The 27,691-nt window shown below is 46.9% G+C and overlaps 1 protein-coding gene across 1 annotated transcript in view; it reads right to left on the bottom strand.

The window, feature by feature from the left end:
• The window catches only part of LOC137509805 (receptor-type tyrosine-protein phosphatase S-like), a 782,862-nt gene extending 755,376 nt beyond the window's left edge, over positions 1 to 27,486 (bottom strand). The window contains exon 1 of the mRNA XM_068233857.1: positions 27,187 to 27,486. The gene's annotated coding sequence lies outside the window, so the exon portion shown is untranslated. The remainder of the gene's footprint in view (positions 1 to 27,186) is intronic.
• Between the last annotated feature and the right edge of the window lie 205 nt (positions 27,487 to 27,691).

The following is a 27,691-nucleotide window of genomic DNA, read 5'->3' as shown; positions in this document are numbered from 1 at the left end:
AAATCTCAGAGGATGTCGTCGGAAGCATTTGCTGTGCTGGCCAGGAGGATAGTGAAAGGGGTGAAAAAGAATCCAAGGATCACCACCAAGGTCATCTTGGTGAATCTGGGCACTGCTGGTGGCAGTGTCACAAGGCAGACAATCCAACGGACACTGCACACTGCTGGGTTCCATGGATGCAGACCACTTCTCTAGATAAGGCAAACAAAACCTTGCTTGGCCTTTGCAAATGCTCACCTGGACAAAGAAGAAGACTTCTGGTCTTCTGTGTTATGGTCAGATGAAACAAAAATTGCATTGTTTGGTCACAATGATGTTTCCTTCATTTGGCATAAAAAAGGAGAAGCCTTCAAACCAAAGAACAACATCCCCACTGTCAAACATGGTGGTGGGAACCTAATGCTTTGGGGGTGTTTTTCAGCCAATGGACTAGGGAACCTGATCACAGTAAACGGCACCATGAAAAAAGAGCAATACATGAGGATTCTCAACTACAATATCAGGCAGTCTGCAGAGAAACTTGGGCTTGGGTACCAGTGGACATTTCAGCATGATAATTACCTAAAACAAACAGCAAAAGTGGTGAAGAAATGGTTAGCAGACAACAACATTAAAGTTTAGCGTTAGTGTTGTTAACGTTTAACAATAGCATAACAACATTAATGCTCCCCCGCACTCCCATGCCGCATCCCGTTAGCGTTCACATTCATCAATCTAAGTCCCCGTTAGAAAGACCGACGGCTTCTATGAGAAGCAGCGATCATTCTAAGTTCTACGTCCCCTCTTCACTTCCTGTAAGCATACATGTTACGCTTACAGGACGCAAAAAAAAAATGACTGAGGCCAACTTGTGGCCAAATAGTGAAACTACATCTGCATACATTTATTTTTAATAAACAGACATACAATTACATTTGAAATCAACTGTTTACCTCCCACACGCTCCAAAAAATACCCAAATTACATTTTTAATTAAGAAAAAAAAAATTACAATAAAAAAAAAAACATAAATTACCTAGGGGTATGAACTTATACTAATTGCCTGGCAATACCAGTTGCCTGGCAGCCCTCCTGATCTATTTGGCTGAAAAAGTATCTTAATCACACCAGAAACAAGCATGCAGCTAATCTTGTCAGATCTGTCAAAATTATCAGAAACACCTGATCTGCTGCATGCTTGTTCAGGGTCTATGGCTGAAAGTATTAGAGGCAGAGGATCAGCAGGACAGCCAGGCAACTGGTATTGCTTAAATGGAAATTAATAAGGCAGCCCCCATATACCTCTCACTACAGTTCTCCTTTAATATTCCTGTAAGGCCTTGTTCACATCATAAATCTCAATCGCTGACACCAGCGTTTTGCGATTGGGTGCGCATTTTTTTTAGCGCTTACCTGCACATTAGCTTTTTTTGTGCAGTGCTTTTCTAAGCGCTTTTGCAGAACGATTCGTTTTTTCACTTCCTGACGTTAGTCAGGAAGTGAACTCTTTGACCGGAAAATAATAAATACAATGTATTTATTCTTAAAATCGCTCGGGAAATCGTTACACAAATCACTTTTTGAAGCATGTGAACAGAGGACTCTAATAGGGAATTATTGCACAAGCGCTTTTAGGGCGATTTAAAAAAATTGCCGGCACTTAAAAAAAAAGCCGAAAGCGCCCTTAGTATGAACAAGCCCTTAATATGCATTTAGAAAAATATTATTCTTAGCAAAATGTACCACTCAAAGAAACCAGAAAAAGCAAGATATAGATCATTCCATTGTGATAAGCAGTGATAAAGTTATTGACAAATGAATGGGAGGTGAAAATTGCTTGGATGCATAAAGTGAAAAAACACTGAAGGCTGAAGTGGTTAACGTTTTGGAATGGCCCAGAGTCCTGACTTAAATCCAATTGAGAATCTGTGGAGGGAGCTAAAGATCAGGGTGATGGCAAGAAGACCATCCAACCTGAAAGATTTGGATCTCATTGCTAGAGATGAATGGGCAAAAATACATGTGGAGACGTGCAAAAAGCTGGACTGCAATGGTAGGAAGCGTTTGATTGCTGTAATAGCCAATAAAGTCTATTGATTATTGAGAAGGGTATGAGAATTCTGGACTGGACACTTTTTGCTCAAATGAAAATAAAAGCTGAGAATACTAAACCTGGTGTGCCCATATTCCAAGAGCGTCTTATAATGTTCCCCCCCAACTGGTGTCCTCTTCTGTCCTCTCTTCTGTCTCTTGTGTGTCCCCAGATGTCTCCTCCTGTCCCCTGTTTATCCCCAGGTGTCTTCTTCTGTTGCCAGGTGTCCCTGTTCTGTCCTCTGTGTGGCCGCTCTGCCCAGCCCCTTAGCTTGTGTCTCCTTTCCCTGTGTATTAGGTGTGTGTCCCCTTCTAACCCCTGTGTGGCTGCTCTGCCCAGCCCCCTAGCCTGTGTCTCTGCTCCGGTGCATTAAGTGCCCCCCCCCCCCCCTTGTGACCCGTGTGCCCGCTGTGTCTCACCCCCTTGTCTATATCTTCAGTCCCCTGCATTAAGTTTCCCTTCTCCCCCTCCTTCTGACCACTGAGTGTCTGCTGTGTCCCGACCGCTGGTCTGTGTTTTCGCTCCCCCGAATGTTGAACGTTGTGGCAGCCAGTGTCTTACCGAATCCATGCCGCCTGGGATCGCCGATGTCCTGGCTTCCCCCTCTAGTGATCCGCGCTAGTGAAGATGGCCGCTCGGTCCCGCCCACTTGTCCGTGTCTCCGTTCCTCTGCCTGTTGAATGTTGTGGCAGCCAGCGTGTACCAAATCCATGCCGCCTGGGATCGCCGATGTCCTGGCTTCCCCCTCTAGTGACCCACGCTTGTGTGACGTCACACAAGAGCCGGTCACTAGAGGGGGAAATCAGGACATCGGCGATCCCAGGCGGCATGGATTCGGTACACGCTGGCTGCTGCAACATTCAACAGGCAGAGGAACGGAGACACGGACAAGTGGGCAGGACCGAGCGGCCATCTTCACAAGCGCGGGTCAATAGAGGGGGAAGCCACGACATAAGTCCATCGAGTTCAACCAGAGAACAAAGTACAACACCAGCCTGCTCCCTCACATATCCCTGTTGATCCAGAGGAAGGCGAAAAACCCTTACAAGGCAGTGTTCTCCCCAGGACTAATCAAGTGGGCGCGCCGCCCGGCTGGTTTTGAAATCCCGCCCGCCTGTTTTGAACCCTTTAGGCATCATTTTTTCATAGTATTTTAATCTGCGCGTCGATCCTCCAGAAAAATGGCGGCCGCGCAGCCTGAAGCCGGGGACACTTTTTAGTGGAGTAAGCTCCTCTCCCAGTCTCGCAGTGATGCGTGAACTGGGCGGGATGAGTCAGCGTCCCCCACCAATCAAGGCGCGTCTGTACCGCCCACCAGCCAATAGAAGGCTGCCTCGCTACGGACCCGCCCGCGGTGGTTGGCTTGGCACGCATGCCGCTGGCTGGCAGAGGAGGATGGAGGAATCTGGGCAATTAGCAGGGCTTTGGAGGAATCCGGATGAAGGAATCTGGGCTATCAGCAGAGTGTACTGCAGCCTGCCTGCCTGTCTGACATCGGGTGCAGAAGCTGAGGGAGACCTTCAGGAAGCAGCGGAGGATTTCACACCATACAATGTGAGGAGCAACATGCTGCCATGCTATCCGAGGGGGAGGAGTGGACCTACCTACAAACTCACACGCCCCACTAGCCACCAGACTGAACTACTTTGCCACCACCCACCCCACTAGCCACCAGCTTGACTTTCTTTGCCCCCCACCAACCCCACTACCAACCAGCCTGACCTACTTTGCCACCCACCCACCCCATTAGCCTCCAGCCTGACCTACTTTGCCTCCCACCCACCCCACTAGCCACCAGCCTGACCTACTTTGACACCCTCCCACCCCACTAGCCACCAACCTGACCTACTTTGCCACCCACCCACCCACCACACTAGCCTCCAGCACCACCCCACTAGCCACCAGCCTGACCTACTTTGCCACCCACCCACCCCACTAGCCTGACCTACTTTGCCACCCACCCCACTAGCCTCCAGCCTGACCTACTTTGCCATCCACCCAACCAACTAGCCACCAGCCTGAACTACTTTGCCACCCACACCACTAGCTGCCAGCCTTACCTACTTTTCCACCCACCCCACGAACAACCAGCCTGACCTACCTACCCATACCACTAGGCAGCAGCCTTGCATACCTACCTACCCCACTAGCAGGCAGTCTGACCTACCTAACAGACTAGCCCACTCCACTAGCCATCAGCCTGAACTACATTTGACATTGGGGTAATCGTTTCTGCATTTAACATTTTTAATAATGGTTTATGGATTGGACATTTTGAGTAATGGTTTCTGGATTTTATATGTGGCATAATGTTTGTTCTGTCTGATTCTGATTCTTGCTAGTACTGAGTTAGACCACCTTCATTCTTTGTGACATTCCTCAGATTTCTGTCATATTGGCATGATCGCATCATGAGACCACCACATCTTGAGGGAAACGGTGTGTGTGTGTGTGTGTGTGTGTGTGTGTGTGTGTGTGTGTGTGTGTGTTTTGTGGGGGAAATGCTACCTTCTTATATACCGGTATGTGTTTTTGGGGAAAACCGGTGTAATTACTTTTATGGACAATTTGCCTGTGTTTTGGGGGAAAAAAAATTAGGGCCCTTTTGCATTACATTGCTACATCACAGTTAGCTACGCCCTGTCATGGGCACGCCAATTTTCTGACACGTCATGGCCACGCCCATTTTATGCCACCCGGCTACTTTTTCATGCCACCCGGCTGGAAAAAAATTCTGGGGAGAACACTGCAAGGCATGGTCCAATTAGCCCCAAAATGGAAAAAATTATTTCCCGACTCCAGATGGCAATCAGATAAAATCCCTGGATCAACATCATTGGGCATAACCTAGTAATTGTAGCCATGGATGTCTTTCAACACAAGGAAAGCATCTAAGCCCCCTTTAAATGCAGGTATAGAATTTTCCATAACTACTTCCTGTGGCAATGCATTCCACATCTAACTCTTACTGTAAAGAACCCTTTCCTAAATAAATGGCTAAAACGTTTTTCCTCTATGCGCAGATCATGTCCTCTAGTCCTTTGAGAAGGCCTAGGGACAAAAAGCTCATCCGCCAAGCTTTTATATTGCCCTCTGATGTATTTATACATGTTAATTAGATCCCCTCTAAGGCGTCTTTTCTCTAGACTAAATAAACCCAATTTATATAACGTTTCTTGGTAAGTGAGACCTTCCATCCCACGTATCAATTTTGTTGCTCGTCTCTGCACCTGCTCTAAAACTGCAATATCTTTCCTGTAATGTGGTGTCCAGAACTTCATACCATATTCCAGATGTGGTCTTACTAGAGAGTTAAACAGGGGCAATATTATGCTAGCATCTCGAGTTTTTATTTCCCTTTTAACCATCTTAGCGGTATGGACGAGCTCAGCTCGTCCATCACCGCCGATGGCTGCCGCTCAGGCCCTGCTGGGCCGATTTTGTTGAAATAAAAAGCAGCACACGCAGCCGGCACTTTGCCAGCCGCGTGTGCTGCCTGATCGCCGCCGCTCTGCGGCGATCCGCCGCTAGCAGCGGCGAAAGAGGGTCCCCCCAGCCGCCTGAGCCCTGCGCAGCCGGAACAAATAGTTCCGGCCAGCGCTAAGGGCTGGATCGGAGGCGGCTGACGTCAGGACGTCGGCTGACGTCCATGACGTCACTCCGCTCGTCGCCATGGCGACGAAGTAAGCAAACCACGGAAGGCCGCTCATTGCGGCCTTCCGTGTTACTTCTGGCCGCCGGAGGCGATCAGAAGAACGCCTCCGGAGCGCCCTCTAGTGGGCTTTCATGCAGCCAACTTTCAGTTGGCTGCATGAAATAGTTTTTTTTTAATTTAAAAAAACCCTCCCGCAGCCGCCCTGGCGATCTTAATAGAACGCCAGGGTGATTAATGCATTCCAAAATTGTATTAGCTTTAGCTGCAGCAGCTTGGCATTGAATATGATTATTTAACTTGTTGTCGATGAGTACTCCTAAGTCCACTGGCGTTTTCAGACGGGGGTTCTGGATGTATGGAATACCCCCCTGAGACTCCTGTACCTTTAAAAAAAATTCCCTGAAATCGCTGAAGCGGGCAAGCTGGTAAATATATACAAAGGCTTGCTTGCCTCCTGCAGGGTCTGTGGGAAAAACTCAGCTCTCTCACTATTGTAAAGACTGCATGTAGACAGCTACATAAAGTATTTCACAGGTTGAAAAGTTGTTGACAGTCTCTAAACTCCAGGAGGGCTGCCTGCAGCTTGTGCGAGAGGCTGACCATCCCTTACATCTTCCATACCACTATGGATGGTATACCTATGTAATTCCCCTATTCCCACAATCCTCCCCCCACTATGTTGTTATTCAGCAGTGTTGCTCTGGGAGACATCTCAAGCTCACTCCAACCTGAATTATCGCAAATTCTTTCTGTTTTAGGAAAGCAAACTTTTGTTTATGTTGTTAAAGAGACACTGAAGCGAAAAAAAAAATGATGATATTATGATTTGTATGTGTAGCACAGCTAAGAAATAAAACATTAACAGATACATCAGTGTAATTGTTTCCAGTACAGGAAGAGTTGAGAAACTCCAGTTGTTATCTCTATGCAAACAAGCCATTAAGCTCCAACTAAGTTAGTCATGGAGAGGGCTGTTATCTGACTTTTATTATCTCAACTGTTCCTGGACTATTTACTCTTCCTCTGCTAGAGGAGAGGTCATTACTTCACAGACTGCTCTGAAAGACTCATTTTGAATGCTGAGTGTTGTGTAATCTGCACATATTATAGAATGATGCAATGTTAGAAAAAACACTATATACCTGAAAATAAAAGTATGAGAATATTTTCTTTGCTGCTAATCTTCTAGTAATTGTTCATAGTACACAACCAATTCACTATATCATATATTTTTTTCCGCTTCAGTGTCTCTTTAATGTTTTGTTTTTGCTTTGGCAATGCTAAATGTATTTGGTCCTGCCAATAAAGCTTTTTTGGATTTGGCTGGCAGGGACAGGAGACACATTACAGGCAAGTAGCCTGTGTGATGTGGGACTGCAATACAGATACTCTCTCCGCATTCACCATTGTTTCCCCCCTTCCCCAAGTGCTGGCTGGAAGGGGGGCAATCTCCTCCCAGGCCCCCTTTCATTCAGTGATTTAGGGCTGGGCTGATGTCTGGTGTATACAGGTTTGTTGTTGTAAGGCAATGTAAAATACTAGGCTAGCTGATAAAAGTGCAATTAGAGGGCAGGCCAGCTGGTAAATATCCACAGCATGATGCAGAGCTTGCCTGGAGGGTCCATTGGCAAAAATCTGTCTGGTCTCTCCTCATTGTTATAATGACTGCATGTGTGGATAAGGTGTTAAACAAGTGAAAAGTTTTTTACAGTCCCTAGACTCCAGGAGGGCTGCTTTCTGACTTGTGTGAGAGACCAGCAGGGACATGAGACCTATTACAGGCAAGTAGCCTCTGTGTGATAAGGGACTGCAATACAGATACGCTGTCTGCTCCATCTCAGGCTATTCTCAGTCTCTCTCCTCTCCTTCTCTCTCTGGGCTAGTACACGCCAAAATCACAATAGCAATTGCTAGCAATTAGTGAGTGTGATTTTGTGAAGCGATTTTCAGAGCGATTTCTGAATGAATCGCTCAAAAAAATGCTACATGCAGTATACTTGTGATCTTGAAAAAATCACAACGCTGCTGTGAGAACACCCTCGAAGGGTAACATTAGCCAAGCGCTTTTTTGAAATCACTGTCGATTTGAAAAACGCTCAGAAGCCCTCTTGGTGTGCACCAGCCCTCCCTCATTCACCTTTGTTTCCCTCTTCCCCTAGTGCTGGGTGTCTGTGTCATACAGGAAAGCTAAATAAAAGTGCAATTCTGGTGAGGCAAATTATTATTTAGTATTTATATAGCGCCGCCATCTTCCGCAGATGCATATATCCCTGCATTATATGGGTATCGCTTGTGGTATGTGACACTATGTGGCATAGTCCACTGAATTGTCTCAGGGTTCGTTTCCACTATTGTGGTGCGGAATCGCCTGGATTCCACCGCTGATGAAATCGCATGCGGATGCGATTCCGCATGCGTTTTTTGCCGCGAATTCGCATAGGTGAGGGTATATGCGATTTTAACCATGTCACTGCCTGTGTGAATTAACATTGGTACCTATGCGAATTCGCATGCGAATTTGCGGCAAAAAACGCGCATGCGATTTCCCTATTAAATACATTGTGTGCGATTCGCCTGCATTCCACACGCAGGCGAATTCTGAGGGCTCTGCCATGCAGAAAGATCCTGCACAGAAAAACGCACAGCAAAACTGACAAATGGAAACAGGCCCATCCACTTGTATTGGCTGTGCGAATCTGCATGCAGGAAACGCATGCAGATTCGCGATAGTGGAAACAGGCCCTCAAACTAAGTCTATCTCCCGCTCCTCTCTTGGGGAGTTGTTCCAGCGCTGTCCCCCGTTCAAATTTGCTGCTACCAGAAGCCCTCAGAAACACTTGTGTCCTTGAGTACTTCCAAAGATAGGCAGCTCCGTAATACGCCAGCGCACTTTTGTGCATGGGCAGTATGGAGCCACCTGTATTCGGAAGCACTTGGGGACGTAAGTACTTCTGGACCTTTCAAGAATCCCCCCCTTAAAAATCCTGCGTTTGCCCCTGAAGTCCTTCTCCAAGTTTGATGTCCCCAACTGTATTCCATTTATTTTGTATGGTGCTAGACCATTAGTACAACCAAAATGCATGACTTTACATTTTTCAACATCGAATTTCATCTGCCATTTATGTGCCCATATAGCCATGCTATCCAGATCCTGTTGCAATATGTCACTATCTTCCTGAGAGTTGATGATTCTGCACAATTTTATATCATCTGCAAAAATAGCAACATTGCTTTCTACTGCATCTACTAGGTCATTGATAAATAAATTGAAGAGCACTGGACCCAGTACAGACCCCTGTGGGACCCCACTGTTAACAGTCACCCATTTTGAGTATGATCCTGTCAGGATCCCTCCTGTAGCGTGTTCTGTCCATAGCAGTGGAGCTGCAAACGAACAGTTCTGGCTTATCTGCTTGCATTCGGTTGTGCATTCCCAATAAGCCTCATTGTCATTTGCAATCTCTTTGCAGTTCTGGGCAGCTCAGGATGCTGTCATCTTTCCACCAATTGCTTGCTGCAGCTGAGCTGCGGCCGGATAGCCCTGGATTTCCTGCATGCATGTTGTTACATAGTACTGCATGTATTTCTTATGGGAGTCCTTTCCATTCACAGCCAGCTAGCAAATGGTAATCAAGCCAGCTCAGGATTGAATGATTACCATTCAGCTGTGTGGAAATTTGCATACTTGCATCCATTGGTTGATGCCAGCATAAAAGTCTGCCTCCCATTTTAGACTTTACCCATCATAGCGGTCAGTACGCTGGTCTGCTGGGCACTTTGTCACTCTGTAAAAGATCTGTTATTGTAGTTTAATGCAACCTTATTACTTGTGCTTTAGTTTCTTGATAAATATATATGCAGACTTGCTAATATATATTTATCCGTTAGTTGAGCCGTTTGTTATTTTTCTGTATTATTGTGTATTGCCTTGTTTCCATGCCTGATGGACGTTCGCTGCATCCGCGGTGGGTCAGTGAAGTCCACTATCCCGATAGCTTGGATTCTGCCATCACCACGTCGGTGACTGGTAGTATTCCTGCTACTCTAGTTTCTAGGAACGTAACTATATGCTGCAGTTGCTATTAGTTACGTCCTTTCCTGTAGTCTTGCCTGCGTAGATGCTTGCTGGTGACTGTTGTTAGCCTGCTTGCTATGCTTCGATGGGCGTGACACACTGATAGCAACACAGCAGGAGAAATGCTAGCACAGGCTTCCAGTACCCGTAGTTTCAGGTGCTGCACAGCTCGTATCTTCACAGTATAGACAATTGCCTTCATATGACCCCAAAGATAAAAGTCTAAGGGGGGACAGATCGGGAGACCTTGGAGGCCATTCAACTGGCCCATGATGACCAATCCACTTTCCAGGACACTGTTCATCTAGAAATGCTCGACCTGACACCCATAATGTGGTGGTGCACCATCTTGCTGGAAAAACTCAGGGAACGCGCCAGCTTCAGTGCATAAAGAGGGAAACACATCATCATGTAACAATTTTGCATATCCAGTGGCCTTGAGGTTTCCATTGATGAAGAATGGCCCCACTATCTTTGTACCCCATATACCACAATGTCATCTGAAGGCAATTGTCTATGCTGTGAAGATACGAGATGTGCAGCACCTGAAACTACGGATACTGGAAGCCTGTGCTAGCATTACTCCTGCGGTGTTGCCATCAAAGTGTGAAGAGGGTTGCATTGACAATCCAATACAATGGGCAGCACATTGAACACATTTTGTAAGTGGTCATTAACTTGTACATAACTCATGAAAGAATAAAGTTACGTTAAAACCAAGCACACCATTGTTTTGCTTGTAAAATTCTCAATAAGTTTGATGTGTCACATGACCCTCTTCCTATTGAAAAAAACAGAAGTTGGATTCAAAATGGCTGACTTCAAAATGGCCACCATGGTCACCACCCATCTTGAAAAGTTTCCCCCTCACATATACTAATGTGCCACAAACAGGAAGTTAATATCTCCAACCATTCTCATTTTATTAAGGTGTATCCGTATAAATGGCTCATCCTGTATTTTTTTATTTATTTAGTCTTGCCTTCACTTCTTCCTGCGTTAAGTATTTCATATTACAGTTAGAAGATTGAGACTCTTCTGCATCTGTAATTTGCAACAGTGATGTTTCCCTTGTGAAAACAGAAGCAAAGAAAGCATTTAATAACTCTGCCTTACTTTGGTCATCCACCATTGAGTTCCCACCCTCATCCTTTAGGAGTCCAATACAGTCAACCTTTCTTTTTTTAGAGTTGACGTACTTGTAAAACATCTTTGGGTAGATTTGATATCCCTAGCGATTTGATTTTCAGCTTCAATCTTTGCCAGTCTAATTTATTTTTTACAAGTTTTATTGCACTCCTTATAATTGCTTATTGCAGCCTCGTCCCCCTCCTGTTTTAGGACCTTATAGGCATTCTTTTTCAACGTCATTTTATCTCTAACCTTTCTATTCATCCATAGAGGTCTTTTTGTATTCCTAGATGTTTTGTTTCCATATGGGATATATATACTAAAATATTGATTGAGAATAATTTTAAAACCTTGCCATTTCCCATCAGTGTCCTCCCCTTGTAGTACATTATTCCAGTTCACCAAACTTAGTGCCTGGTTAGTTTTATTTCCCTCCTCCATTTTTTGGCATAGTCCTCTTTGCTGTGGTGTGTTTTATATGGGTTCTTGTTAGAACCTGTGGCTCTGGGGTTGGAGAGAGCATAGTGTTGACCACTTCTTTCAGGGCACATGGCTTTTCTTGGTCTTCATTATGCAACATTGCTTTGTAGTGAGGTGAGTCAGGGCTGCTGCTCTGGCATGACTAAAGATTGTACATGCTGTTAAAACCCATTTCCTTGACACACTGAGGCATTGAAGCACTTTGATTGCCACCTAAGGGCGTCTTGAACTTCACTATTGCATTAAGTAATCTATAATGCTAGGAGAGCGGGAAGTATACAAGTGCACCCACTAACTATTCCTCTTTATTTTTCAGAACTATGTTGAGCAATATTTTTTCTTTTGTCCTATTTTCCCTTTACACACTGCTGTTTTTTGAGCTTGAGGCTCATACTGGTGGTTAACTCATATTGTATGACTCAGTATGAGTAATAAGGCCCTGGGACCCAATGGCATACCGATATACTTCTATAAGAGATATAGGGGTTGATTCACTAACAGAAATAGCGCAAATAACTTGCTGTTACTCACGCTATTTCATCAGCATGCCTTAATTGCATGCTATGTGCGCTAGTGGCCGTGCAGCGCGCGTAGTCATGCCCAGTAACAGAAGCGCATGCTATGCTGCTGTATTGCATCACAACGAGCGCTAGTAACATTATGCCCGCTCCACTCCTCCCGCCCTGAGCAACTTTGGTCTAGTCACATTAAAGGACGTGATCCCTGCACTCTGATTAGCCCAATAGGCTGCCTGTCACTTGGGAGGAGTGGAGCGGGCGTAATGTTACTAGCGCTCTCTATGATGCAATACAGCAGCGTGTGCTTCTGTCACTGGGCATGATTACGCCCGCTACGCGGCCACTAGCACGTGCAACAGGTGATTACTTGCACTATTTCTCTTAGAGAGGAGTTGTTCCCAGAGTTCCTAAAGCTGATTCATGATGCCACCGTTATTAAGAGTGGCAAGTACCTTTTGCATTGTGGCTCTTATAGGCCGATTTCCCCGCTTAATACAGACTATAAAGGTCTTCACTAAGCTCCTTACCAATAGATTGGCTAAGTACATTCTTGATATTATACACCCAGACCAATGGGTTCATGCCTGGTAAGAGTACCTCTATTAATATTAGGCAAACTATTATCCACTCTGAAATCCATCACAATGTCACTGTCAGGGTTCTTACGAACCGTCTGGGTTCTGTTGATCCCATCACTGGTATCAAGGGGTGAGCAGCCCCAGGGCGTGGGGTCTAAGTTAGCACAGGTCTTCACCAGTGCAACCCGCAAGGGATGATGGGCCGCCACCCTTAATGGGTGGCAGACTACTTTGCTGCCTGGTGCTAGCCCAGTCATGACCCCCAGGACTACTGCAACAGTGATGGGAAGAACAGAGGGTACCTGACGGGATAGGAGGGGTCTCGAGCAGAGCAGAATGTTGAGCTCTCGGGCCAGGACAGGCTTGCTGGGCGGGGAGGCCTAACCTATTGGGATCCCAGGAAAAGTTCTGACAGGAGGAGTTTCCAGGAGGGGAACGGACAGGCGGGATAGCTGAGCTGACCAAGGGGCTCTCAGGAGGGCAGCAGACAGGCAGGGGGGAAACCCGGGTAAGGAGCTGACAGCAAAGGATCCCAGGAGGGGTAATGACTGGCAGGGCAGGTCCCAGAGATACTGACAGTCAAGGGTAACCCTGGGAAGGGAGCTGAAAGACTGGGAACCCAGGAGAGGAACAGACAGGCTGGAGGAATCCCTGGGATGCTGTGGGTGACTGGAGAGTTCCCGGAGGGGAACTGGCAGGCTGAGGGAAACCCCGAGATACTGCTGACTGACAGGAAGAGTTCCCAGAGGGGAACTGGCAGGCCGAGGGAATCTCCAGAAAGGGAGCTAGCTTCCCTGGAGGGAAGCGGGCAGCTGGAGGAATCAGTGTCGGACTGGGAGGTGGAAAAGCTGAGGAAATCCACCTGCTGGCCAAGCAGCAGAAACCCCATGTTATCACTCCCAAAAGAAACCTGCAGCAAGACTTCACTGTGAGCAGCAACACCTGATTACTGCTACTTGGCCAGCAAGTGGATTTCCTCAGCTTTTCCACCTCCCAGTCCGACACAGGGAAGAATTCTCTGGATGCTGCGGGTGACTGTAGAGTTCCCAGAGGGAAAGCTCCAGCAACAGGAGAGTTCCTGGAGGGGAACTGACAGGCTGGGGGAAACCCCAGGAGTGCAGCGGACATGGAAGTGGTAGGCAGAGAGACTGACAGGTAGTGCATGGATAAACTGGCAGACCAGGGAAGTACGGGGAAAGAGGCAGTGCGGTGAACCAGAATGCACAGTGTAAGACTCAATACAGCAAAGTTTTTCCAGTAGTGTGCCGTCTCAATTTTTTGTTTTGTATGACATTGCAGCTGTGTGAACAATCCAACTGAGACCAGGCATCGGCAAGTATCCAGGCTTATTAGCTCTGTGAAGCTGTTCACCTAGCACTTTTTCATTACCTAAGGCTGGGAAATGACTGGCAGGCTCACTAGGGAGACTGACAGGCAGGGATCCTAGTTAGGCAATGGAGGCTAGCAGGGAAATAGCAGGCAATAGTATCAGACAGGCTAGAGTAACAAGGTATAAGACAAAGGGGATTCTGGAAGGGAGAGCCTGGTCGAGAGGGAGGCCAATAAGGGGAAAAATCAGGAAAGGAGGGAACGGCAGCGGAATGCCGGCCTGTGGCTGTGGCCAGGGATGCAACAGCATCCTAACAGTGAAAGTGCAAGGTTTAAATACCCTGCCTCTCAATGGTGCAGTACCGCCCTCGGCCACTGTGTAAATGGGAGGAGAGGAGCACGTGCCTAGCAACAGAGAAACGTCTGACACGAAGTTCGTCTGGTCTGCGTCTCTCCATCACGCACATGGAGAGAGCAGAATGAGACTCGGCAGCTGAAGTGTAACGAGCAATTGTTACACTATGTCGCCCTTGCAGGAGCCAGCGCTGGAGGTGAGGTTACACGAGCAATCGTGACAGTCACTGGTGAAAGGCCCCTGGTGTTACTTGACACCATGAAAGTGTTTGACTCTAGAGTGTGTCTGCAAAGGTTCGGTTTTGTGCCTAAGATTACTGGGTGGGTGTAGGCGTTATATTTCAATCCGAAAGCTAAAATTTGTGTGAATGGTAAGGTTTCAGAATACTCCAGGTTGCAGTGAGGCACTTGTCAGGGGTGCCAGCTGCCTCCTTTTTGTTTGCAATTGCCATAGAGGCACTGGCCATTGAATTTAGGACTTCACAAACCTTACGGGGTGTATCCCTAGGGTCCTGCACAGGTCTTGTCGGCCTATGTGCAGAGGACATGATCCTATATGTAGAAGACACTTGTGCCTCCCTCAGAGAGGCTGTCGTTCATTAATAAGCACAAATCATTCTCTGGCCTAGGCATTTATTGGAAAAAATCATGCATATTACCCTTAGACAAGGATACTATCAGTTTAAACTCGACTATATGCCCCTTTCTAATAGTTAAGAAATGTAAATACATGGGTATTGTGATTACAATGTCCCCTGGTGACTTTTACTCTGCCATTGTGAATCCCCTTCTGCAGGAACTCTCGGATAAGTGCAAGGTTTAAAGTACCGTAAGTTGCCTCTTGTGGTTATTGGTAGTGTCAACATGCACAAACTGATCTCTCTTCCAAAGATCTTATATATTGTGCAACATTCAGCAGAACCGATAAAACCTTCTTTGCCAGATTCAATAACATAGTATGCAAATTGAAAGTTAAAAAAAATAAAAATACACTGTCATACACTGTCATACTTACCTCCTGTGTTGTCTAAACCTCAATCTCTTTCTCCTCTCCTACATTCTGTTTGTCCACTGTGATCAATGGAATTCTACATTTTGAAAATGGCCATTACCCCATAACAGCTTCCTGGTCAGCACACTGTTAAACTGCAACATCGCCCACTTGAGCCATAGGGAAACATGGACATTACCTTGCTCATCAGTTGTCCTTTCAGACATAACTGATAGCAAACGCTATATTTCAGTTCTGACAAAATCTTGTCAGAACTGGAAGGAATCGTAAGGAGAATATAGTGTGCAATGTAAGGCGTTCTTTTATGGGCTCCTGTGACTCTTTTCCCCCAGACTCAACCTTGTGTACCCAATTTGCATAGGTTCGCCAGGGGGTGAGGGAGACCGAGAAGAGTCGTGTAAGATAGACCTTCTGGCCACTCTACCACGAATCTGCCTCTGGTGGCGCAACCGGCGATCTATCTGTATGGCCAAAGAGATTGCCTCATCCAATGATTCAGGCTCAGGATGACCTATCATTACCTCATGAATAGTGTCTGACAATCCGGCCAAAAAACAGTCTAGGAGGGCGAATTCGTCCCATCTAGCCGAGACCGCCCACCTCCTGAATTCCGCAGCATAATTCTCTACCGGACCCTTGCCCTGACGCAGAAGCCTGAGCTTCCGTTCAGAAGTCGAAGCGATGTCCGGGTCATCGTAAATCATAGCCATAGCCTCAAAAAATTAATCGACCGAGGTCAGGGCCTGATGCCCAATAGGAAGACCATATGCCCAGGTCTGGGAATCCCCTGACAACAGAGTCTTAATGAACGTAATTCTCTGTGCCTCGGTTCCAGACGAATTAGGCCTTAACTCAAAGTATGATAACACTCTATTTCTAAAGTTCCGAAAATCAGATCTGTCGCCAGAAAATTTTTCAGGTACAGGCATACGTATGTCTGTGCTAAGAGGAGATCGCACTGATTGAAGTTCTGAAATAGCCCCAAATATCTGACATATCTGGGTCTGTTGGTTCAAAACTGCCGCGGAAAGTTGGTTTACTGCGGTGGTCAGGACTTCAACATGGCTATACAGTGCGTCCATTTGGGTTCGGTCTGCCATTCTGTAACGATTGGTGTCAGCAACCAGAGAGAGAATCTGATCCTTGGCGATCCGCAGTATCCCCAAGAGTACAGATATACCCGATTATTGAGGATCTGCGGAATCGTCAATAATCAAATATGTCTAACCTCTAAACACCTGAGAGAGTGTAAGTGTTTCGTGCAACAGTAACAACTCTGAGTGAAGACCACCAGAGGTGCTGGCGGCCTGAGACTCCTGAGGAATTCACCCCTGACTGTGGGTGATATTCCTGTAGCCTGTGGACCCCTGAGCGAGGGACCGAGGCTGGGGTAGCAGGAAGCCCTGCTGCTAATATAAGGTCTTGCCCTGAACTGGGCTAACATAGTACAGAAGTAGCACAATCCTAGTCTTGGGTGTGAGGTCCGTATTCACAACACCCCGGAACTAGTCTGGAGCATAACATAAATGATAATACAATTCCCTAGTCTTGGGTGTGAGTTCCGTGATCATCAACACCCCGGAACTAGTCTGGAGTATAACATAAATGATAATACAATTCCCTAGTCTTGGGTATGAGTTCCGTGATCATCAACACCCTGGAACTAGTCTGGAATATAACACAAAGACAATACAGTTCCCTAGTCTTGGGTGTGAGTTCCGTGATCATCAACACCCTGGAACTAGTCTAACAAATAATACAATTCAATTAGTACTTTAAGCTATCAACAGAATCTGGCTAAGTGTGAATTCCTAGGTCTACTTAGTTCAAACACACTGTAAGGATCTGACTATGGTCTGAGTGCCTTCACGTAAGTGTTAGCAATGGCAGACAACCAGCAACTGACAAGCAGCAGAATATATAGTTGCTGGACCCTGCCGCCCCGCCCGAGCCATTCAGCCAATCATGAGTCCTGCAGGAATCAGCTGATCTTCCTGATCAGCTAAAACTTCCCCTGCTGGTATAAAGGTCCTGAGTTCAGGCCCGCGCGCGCGTAGCTCTCCATCTGCCTGTGTGCACTAACAGACCCAGCCACACCAAGCGCACGCTGCTGCATGCAAATCGCCGCGTTGGACGCGGAAACAGCCGCTTTGCTGTCAGGACATGCGGCGGCTTTTTCGCATTCCACCATACTTCCAGACGCGTGTCTATGCGTGCAAACCACCGTGTTGGACGCGGAGTCAGCCGCCTTGCTCTTGGCACAGGCGGTGGCTTTTCCACGTTTTCTCACAATTTGCCTAAGGTAAAAGATCATTGTATTTCCTTTAACATTTCAGACCCTCAGTATCCTGTATAATGGCAGTGATAACCCAATTTCTTGCAACAAGGCAGTGGTCACAGAGTGGGCCTAATAACAAAGCAGTTCTCAGGACCACTTCTGTAGCCTGCCCTGTTGGTTGCAGTTCCACTGTAACCACTCAGTTCTGAATTTCCTGCATGCATATTGTTGCATAATATTTCTTGCATTTGTAATGAGAATCCGTTCCTTCTGCTGCCAGCTTGCAGCCTTCAGACTAGCACAAGATTGAGTGATTAACATTCAGCTGTGTGGGAATTTTCATGTCTGCTCCCATTGGCTGATGTCCATGGAAAAGCCTGCTCCTCCTTTCAGATCTTGCCCGCCATAGCTTTCAGCTCTGCCTTAGCTGGTTGCTGGGTCACTCATGTGAATTGTATATTGTATTGTTTAACCTTGTTCCTGCTTGGACGTTCGCTGTACCCGCGGTGGTACAGTGAAGTCCTTCTGATCCTCATAGCTTGGATTCTGCCATCACGACGTTGATTCCTGCTAGTCCAGTTCCTGTGGACATTTGATTGGTAAGCATTCCGTCTGTCTGTTGTCTGTCCTTGTTACTCAGTGTGGTGGGCATCAGATGCTCAATGCTGCGGTCGCACTGTGCAACCATTGTGTCTTGTTTATTTTATGGCGGTTATCGGAAGCTCAGAGTGGCGGTCGCTCTAAGCAATCTTGCTCCCTTGTTCATAGCTCCTAGTGTGATCTGTGTAACTTCCTCCACAAGAGCATTCCGCTCTACTACCTAATATCACCCAGCTGCATAGTCTTGTACCTCCAAGGCCTGGGTGTAACCGAAGTTGGGCAGGTGTTATTTCCTCACCTCCCGTTCAAGCAGGGACGCGCCACACAGGGTGAAGAAGGTGGTAATAGATTGGGGTATAGTGGCTGAAAGAAAGCAGGAGATCTGCCAAGCATTACAGCAGTATTTATTTACATGATCTTGTAACATGACAACTTCATACTGATGTCAAAAGGGTTGTGAGTACAAGTGGGTTCAAGAACGGGTAACGAGCCCAAGTACAGTTTAGTTGCAGGCCTACAGAACAACCCTACGTAGCAGTCTTCATATGAACAATTCCACTATGCAAAACACTTGACAATCCTTAATGTAAACCTACAGATGGACTACTATGGGACTATGTGTAACGATCGGTGAAGCACAGAGAGGATCTGATTACCAGTGATCTGCAGAATCACTGGGAATACAGATGTATACCAGATTATACGTGATCTGCAGTATCACTGATAATCCGATATACTAGCTAACCTCTGTTCACCTGAGTAGAGTGTAGTGTTTGGTGTAACAGTAACACTTTGAGGACTAGACCTCAGTGCAGCAAGGAGTACTGCACAGATTCCTTCCGCAGACCTGAGCTCTGCAAGACGGGAGGAGTCAGACTGACAGTAGGAAGGACAGACTGAAAGTAACCTTCAGGAGGAAGGATCACTAACAGAGCGAGGAACCGCCTCTAACAGTAAGGTCGGTTCTCGAGGTCAGGCAAGCCAGGTCGTACACACACGGACAGATAAAGTACAAGATCAGAAGGCAAAGGCGGAGTCAAAGTACAGGCAGGGTTCAGCAACGGGGTATCAGAAATATCGGGGTACAAAATCAGGAGGCAGAAGCAGAGTCAAGAAACGAGCCGGGGTTCGGCAACAGAGTATCAGAAATATCGAGGTGCAAGATCAGAGTTCAGGAGGATAGTCAAGGCAGGCAAAAGTCATAACAGATAATCACAATCAAACTAGTACTTTAGCTATCAACAGAATCTAGCTAAGTGTAGGATTACAGCTCCAGCTGGTCCCGGCACACTTGCGGATCTGACTACGGATCTGGGTGCTCCCACATATGTGATCGCACGCCAGACAAAGAGCAAGTGAACAACCAGCAGTATATATACTCTAGGACCTTTCCAGGACCTCCCTAATTGCTGGTCCAATGAGAGCAGTGGAATTTGTCAGCTGACCCAGCTGGTCAGCAGACTCCCTTCTAACTGCTATTTAAACTCTGCCTCTGTGCTCGCGCGCGTGTAAGTCTGAATCTTGGTGGACTATCAGTCCCAGCCACACCAGTACTGTCATGCAATGTATCTAGTGCGGGGGCCGCCTCTGATGCGGATTCCGCCGTTACCAATGTGGATTCCGCCGTTACCAATGCGGATTCCGCCGTACTGCCTATGCGGCGTTTTTTCCGCGTTGTGACGCCATGCTGGACGCGGAAACGGCCGCCTCACCTCGAGAGACAGCGGCCTTTCCGCGTTTCCTTACAGTACCCCCCCCCCCCCCCCCCCCGAGGAGTGGACTCCGGACAACTCTCACCAGGTTTCTCGGGGTGTAAGGCATGAAACTCCCTCACCAACTCATCCGCATGCATACGATTCCCAGGTACCCATTGCCTCTCCTCGATGCCATACCCTTTCCAATGTACGAGGTACTGTACCGAGTTTTGTACCTTGCGAGCACCTAATATTTTTTCCACTTCATATTCGGGTTGGGTATCTACCAACACGGGAGGAGGAGTAGGACCCACCTGGACTGCAGGTTTAAGCAGGGACACGTGGAAGGACTTCACCCCCCGCATGCTGGTGGGAAGGTCAATGGTATACGTAACATTGTTAATCTTTTTGGTCACGGAAAATGGGCCCACAAACCTGGGACCCAGTTTGGCAGTTGGCTGCTTCAGGGTCAAGTGACGTGTGGACACCCAGACTAGATCCCCTGGCTGAAACTTCCATTCCACGGACCGTCTCTTATCTGCTTGACCCTTCTGACTCTGGAACGCCTTCTGCAAATTCCCCTTAACAATTCCCCAATTGTCCCTGAGTGACCTCTGCCAATCCTCCAGTGCAGGAAATGGGGACGAGACAACTGGAAAAGGGGAGAATTTGGGTGACCTCCCTGTTACAATCTGGAATGGGGAAAACCCAGACGAGGAATTCTTTAAATTATTTTGGGCGAATTCCGCGAAGGGCAAAAATTTCACCCAGTCACTTTGTGCCTCCGCAACATCTCAGGAATTGATCCAGAGATTGGTTAATGCGTTCTGTCTGCCCATTCGTCTGTGGGTGGTAGCCTGACGAGAACGACAATTTCATGCCCATTTGGTGACAAAATGCCCTCCAGAATCCAGACACAAACTGGACTCCCCTATCAGACACAATGTCTTCCGGAATGCCATGCAGCCGGAAGACGTGAATGATAAACAATTCGGCCAATTCTTGAGCCGAGGGGAGTCCTTTCAGGGGCACAAAATGGGCCATTTTGCTAAACCGGTCGACTACCACCCAAATAACAGACATGCCTTCAGACCTGGGCAATTCCCCCACAAAATCCATGGACAGGTGGGTCCATGGCTCACTCGGGGTGGGCAAAGGCTGCAACCTTCCTACAGGTGCCAGCCGGGAGGGTTTACTCCTGGCACATACCGCACACTCCTTAACAAACTCCTTGCAATCTGTTGCCAAGGAAGGCCACCAAGCACACCTGGCAATCAGATCCTGCGTTCTGGCCGCTCCAGGATGACCAGCATTCTTGTGGGTGTGAAAGAGTTGCAGAACTTGTAACCGGAATGGCAGTGGGATAAACAAGACCCCTTCGGGTTTCCCCTCAGGAACATCCCGCTGAAAGGGACCCAAAAACTCTGTCCAATCCTCCCAAGTCTCCGTGGCGGCTAACACCAGTTTCTGCGGGATGATGGATTCAGGAGCGGGGGGCTGTGCTGTCTCAGGTTCAAAACACCTGGAGAGGGCATCTGCTTTGACGTTTTTGCTGCCTGGAGTGTACGTGAATATGAACCTGAATCTCGTAAAAAATAAGGACCACCGGGCCTGACGGGGACTCAGCCTCTTAGCCCCCTCGATGTATTCCAAGTTCTTGTGGTCAGTGTAAACAGTGATCGTGTGCTCTGCCCCCTCTAACCAGTGGCGCCACTCCTCAAATGCCAACTTAATAGCCAGAAGTTCCCGGTTGCCTATATCATAATTTTTTTCTGCAGGTGAAAACCTGCGGGAAAAATAAGCACATGGGTGTAATCTGCCCTGCAACCCAGACCGTTGAGAGAGCACCGCCCCCACCCCAACTTCTGAGGCATCAACCTCCACAATGAAGGGAAAGGACGTGTCAACATGCCTCAAAATTGGTGCTGAGCAAAATAATTTTTTCAATAGAGCAAATGCCACCACGGCTTCAGGAGACCAGTGGTTGGTATCCGCCCCTTTTTTCGTGAGACTGGTAAGGGGGGCAACTAACGTGGAGTATCCCTTAATGAACCTCCTGTAATAGTTTGCGAACCCTAAAAATCTCTGCAGGGCCTTCAACCCCACTGGCTGTGGCCACTCCAACACGGCTGTGACCTTGGCAGGATCCATTGAGAGGCCCGAGGTGGAAATTACGTATCCCAGAAACGTGACCGTAGTCACTTCAAATATACACTTTTCCACCTTAGCGTAGAGCCTATTCTGTCTTAATTTGTTTAGGACAAATTTCACGTGGACCCTGTGTTCGGAGAGGTTATTGGAGTAAATTAGTATATCATCGAGGTATACCAGTACGAATTTACCCAATACCTCCCGGAATACCTCATTGATTAGTTCCTGGAAGACGGCTGGCGCATTGCACAACCCGAAGGGCATCACTAAGTACTCGTAATGCCCGTCGGGTGTGTTAAAGGCCGTCTTCCATTCATCGCCCCTTCTAATGCGGATTAGGTTGTATGCCCCCCTCAGATCTAACTTAGAAAAGATCTTAGCAGTAGTGACCTGCGTGAATAAGTCGTCTATCAATGGTAACGGATAGCGATTCTTCACCGTGGTTTTATTGAGACCTCGGTAATCGATACAAGGTCGAAGACCCCCGTCTTTCTTCTTAACGAAAAAGAAGCCGGCCCCAGCAGGTGACCGAGAGGGCCGAATAAACCCCTTGGCCAAGTTGTCACGAATGTATTCCTGCATAGCTAACTTCTCGGGACCGGACAAGTTATACAGGTGACCCCTAGGGGGCATACAACCAGCACGGAGATCAATGGGGCAATCGAACAGGCGATGAGGAGGTAATTGATCAGCAGACTTGGGACAAAAAACATCAGAAAAATCGGAATATACCTCGGGAACACCCTCCACGTAAACCTTGGTCTGACCCAATGTCACCTTCCCCAGACACTGCTGATGACAATGATCGGACCATCTGGTTACCTGGCCCGTAGCCCAGTCGATTTGTGGAGAGTGGGCTTGTAACCAAGGCATGCCTAGGATAATAGTGGAGGTTGACATATGTAAAACGAAAAACTGTAATTGTTCCCCATGCAGTACCCCTATCATGACCTTCACCTGCGGAGTCTGTGACAGGGGACGATCCCATTGCAGAGGGGAATAGTCTACTGCCGTGACCTGAATGGGGGGTGTCACAGGAGTGAGCGGAATACCCAACTCCTGAGCAAACTCAAAGTTCATAAAATTGGCCGCTGAGCCTGAGTCAATGAAAGCCTCAGTAGCCACAGATTTCTTCTCCCATGTAACTGTACAAGGGAGAAGCAATTTATTTTCTTTAAGGGGTGCAAGTGGCGTGCCTAGGGTGTCACCCCCCACTACTCCTAGGCAAATTTGTTTCCCGACTTGTTCGGGCAGTTGATCCGTCATTCTCCGCCTTCGCTCCACCTGGGTCAATTTCGAACAACCAATCTGCATTGGTTCGGGTGGAGGCAAGGCCGAAGGAGATGAGACAGATGGAGATGGTGTTACTAAGGGTGCAGCGGAGGGTGCCACATATGATGTTACCCTGGCACGGTGACTGCCCCGAATCTGCCTCTGATGGCGTAATCGACGGTCGACTCGAATGGCCGATGTGATGGCCTCATCGACTGTCCTGGGCTCGGGCAAGGTTAGCATTAAATCGGAGACCTCCTCCGATAACCCAGACAAGAAGTAATCCATGAGGGCAAAATTATCAAATCTGGCCAGGACTGACCATCTGCGAAATTCTGCCGCGTAATCCTCGACTGAACCCCCGTCTTGCCGCAAAAGTTTGAGCTTCTGCTCAGAGGTTGCCGCAAGGTCAGGGTCGTCGTAAATTACGGCCATGGACTTAAAGAATTCCTCTACCAAGGTCAGAGCAGTATCGGTAGGAGGCAGGTTGTATGCCCATGACTGGGAGTCACCAGTCAGCAAAGTTTTAATAAAGGTGACCCGTTGAGTCTCAGTCCCCGAGGATCGGGGTCTCAACTCGAAATACGATAACACTCTACTCTTAAAATTCCGGAAGTCAGACTTGTGGCCGGAAAATTTATCTGGTACGGGCATACGTATGTCAGCACTAGGAGGGGATCGCACTGAATCAACTGACGTCTGGAGAGTTCGCACAGAGCCTGATAAGACATCAATCATAGCCTTGTGGCTACCCAGCACTTGGTTGATGTTTTCCACCGAAGTGGCAAGTGCGCCCAGACGGTCAGTGTGTGCGTCCATTTGCATTTTTTGGTCTGGCGTTCTGTAACGATCGGTGAAGCACAGAGAGTATCTGATTACCAGTGATCTGCAGAATCACTGGGAATACAGATGTATACCAGATTATACGTGATCTGCAGTATCACTGATAATCCGATATACTAGCTAACCTCTGTTCACCTGAGTAGAGTGTAGTGTTTGGTGTAACAGTAACACTTTGAGGACTAGGCCTCAGTGCAGCAAGTACTGCACAGATTCCTTCCGCAGACCTGAGCTCTCCAAGACGGGAGGAGTCAGACTGACAGTAGGAAGGATAGTCTGAAAGTGACCCTCAGGAGGAAGGGTCGCTAACAGAGCGAGGAACCGCCTCTAACGGTAAGGTCGGTTCTCGAGGTCGGACAAGCCAGGTAGTACACACACGGACAGATAAAGTACAAGATCAGGAGGCAAAGGCGGAGTCAAAGTACAGGCAGGGTTCAGCAACGGGGTATCAGATATATCGGGGTACAAAATCAGGAGGCAGAAGCAGAGTCAAGGAACGAGCCGGGGTTCGGCAACAGAGTATCAGAAATATCGAAGTACAAGATCAGAGTTCAGGAGGATAGTCAAGGCAGGCAAAAGTCATAACAGATAATCACAATCAAACTAGTACTTTAGCTATCAACAGAATCTAGCTAAGTGTAGGATTACAGCTCCAGCTGGTCCCGGCACACTTGCGGATCTGACTACGGATCTGGGTGCTCCCACATATGTGATCGCACGCAGACAAAGAGCAAGTGAACAACCAGCAGTATATATACTCTAGGACCTTTCCAGGACCTCCCTAATTGCTGGTCCAATGAGAGCAGTGGAATTTGGTCAGCCGACTCCCTTCTAACTGCTATTTAAACTCTGCCTCTGTGCTCGCGCGCGTGTAAGTCTGAATCTTGGTGGACTATCAGTCCCAGCCACACCAGTACTGTCATGCAATGTATCTAGTGCGGGGGCCGCCTCTGATGCGGATTCCGCCGTTACCAATGCGGATTCCGCCGTTACCAATACGGATTCCGCCGCACTGCCTATGCGGCATGCGGCGTTTTTTCCACGTTGTGACGCCATGCTGGACGCGGAAACGGCCGCCTCACCTCGAGAGACAGCGGCCTTTCCGCGTTTCCTTACACTATGTCACTGAAATTACATAGTAGAAGCAGTAAAGTGTTGTACCGTGTTAGCCATGAGTAAAAGCAAGAAGTTTTGAATCAGGATGATACCATTTATTGGCTAACTTAGATTGTGAATTAGATTGTGGGTACAGATTTTATGAAATGTCACATTCCAACTATAATACTGAATCCAGTTGGCCTGCGTAAAAGGCTCAATAGGGATTGGCTCAGCCTCTAGACTTAAAGAATCTTAAAAGGGATCTGTCATACTGCCACAAAGGAAATCATCTGCTTGATCAGGTCCTCATTAAAACAGTTGTTTTCTAGCAATGGTGTATATCAGTTCAAAAGAAATGGCCCTAAACCACTCACTGTGTTGTGTGTTGTAGTGTGGTTGTTGTGCTAGGTGCAGTACATGATTCTGAGAATACCTGCATCCATAAGATCCCAGACCCAGTTTAACAAGCATTTAAAGGTTTACTTTACATATATAATGCCAGGAAATCATCACTTAATGATAGAATGAGGTATGGCTTAAAAGAAAATGATAAAATGGTTAATGAGAGTGTTGATGCAATAGGTGGAGAAAGGCAGAACCACCGGTACTCTGCTGCAATCTGTAGCATCACTTACAGCAGAAAGGGGCTGTGTCACAATAACCATAACTACTGTATAAAAAGTGTTATTACTTTTCATATTCAGATTTAAATTCAATCTATTTTTTATATATCTGACATTTATGAACATGTGTTTATTCGGGATCAGCTGATTTTTTATGTGAAAATCAAACTTCAGCTTGCTTTTCTGGGATGTTATAACCACATTTAATATGGAACAAATGCTATCAAATCATTTTTGCATAATTTTGCCCACTGCATCTGTAAATGTTTGAGAGATCTTTAAGAGGGGATTTAAAAATAAAATAAATATATACCGTATATCAATTTTGTGCATGTATCGGAGGAAAACAACAAGGTATTCACTAGCCTAAATTCAGAGAAAAAGAAAATTTTACAGTATGCATAGATGGTAAGGTGTACTGATTTCTTCGCATGCTGGGCCTACAGCAGAAATGCTTCAAATGGTTTTCTCACCCTTCCTTTCACTGGTAGGAGGAATGCAGCTCTCCAGAATTATCAGCTATTCACTTCCCTCCCCCATCAGAACAACAGATGGTCTCCTACAGTGGGTGCTGAGGATACCACAAGCTTCTTCTAGCCAAGCAATATTAAAAAAAAAAATCAGTTCTGAGTATGGCTCTGTGCCTTTCCTGCTACATCCTATTGTTAAAATAAGTCTACTGATATATTTAAATCATAAAATATTGAGAAAGATGTTTCACTTGTCAAGTCAAGGTTATGTACAGTGAATAAGCAGTAATAATACTGGGTAACAAATGTATATGTTTGCAACCTTGTCACAAAACGAATTTTATCATAGCCACTCACACCTAAAATGGTTTTTGTTCCACCAACACCAGCAGCAGCACATCACGCTGTCCACTGCCACAAAATGACAGCTGCACTGGAAATGTCTCCTATGCTTGTAAACATGGATTTTTCAATGATAGGGCATATAAAGGCGATAGAATGCTATACATACAACTACGACATTAAATGTATTAAAAAAAAAAACATACACACACAATCAATGGGCAACACCAGCTCGGCCAGGCCTTTCGAATTAAAAATGTGTTTCTGCTATAACCAACATTCTATATTCGCACGTGCTTATTATACATTGATAAAAATGATTCCCTTATCTGCATTTGCAGGACATATAACTGTAAAATGCAGCACCACTGCGGTCAAGAGTAATGTAACATAACGGCATATGTAAACAAATAACACAGTTTAAATCACCCTGTCAAACGAAGGGAATAATCCGTTCCACTAAACATGACATCATAGTAATCTAGCAAGCATAAGGATAGGCAACGGGGCAAAAACTCCATATCTGGATCACACCTATTGTCTACGCTAGACATTACAAATGAGACATAATAATTGGTTATCAGAACGCAGCTATTGCTTAGCTCATTCTCTCACCGGTATCATCGAGATGATCGTGTGATTTACACGGATGGAGAACACGGTCTCGTATCCAAGCATTAATCAACCATCAAGGCAACATCCACAGTGATACCATAAGAGACAGACCGGAAATACCGTGCTCAAGGCGATGACCCAGCAGAGAATAACGGGAAAGGCGGAGTCTGCGCTTCAAAGGCGGTGTTTGCAAGGGAGCGGTTTCTCTGGGCTCCCTATGTATGCGCATGAAAAGCGAGCAAGACGAGAGCTATGTACCACTGTTGTTGCAGTCCCTCTCATCTCAGATAGTGTGTCTGTCATAGCAAATAGGCGGTGTTTGTCATCGCGAAGGGCGGTAACGTGGTGACCACATCACGCAAAGAATAAGCTCATCGTTGGGGCTGATGTACAGCTGAGAGCTACTGTGCATTATGTGCCTGAGTGCCCTACCAGGGCATGAGCCCTGTCGTACTTCAAATGTTGCTTCTTGCGTTTGCATACCTCCGGGAATGAAAAGCGTTTT

The sequence above is a fragment of the Hyperolius riggenbachi genome, chromosome 1 (assembly GCF_040937935.1).
Source record: "Hyperolius riggenbachi isolate aHypRig1 chromosome 1, aHypRig1.pri, whole genome shotgun sequence".
NCBI classification, from domain to species: domain Eukaryota; kingdom Metazoa; phylum Chordata; class Amphibia; order Anura; family Hyperoliidae; genus Hyperolius; species Hyperolius riggenbachi.
The sequence above is the reverse complement of the archived record's forward strand: the minus strand, read 5'-3'. Positions and strand labels throughout refer to the sequence as shown.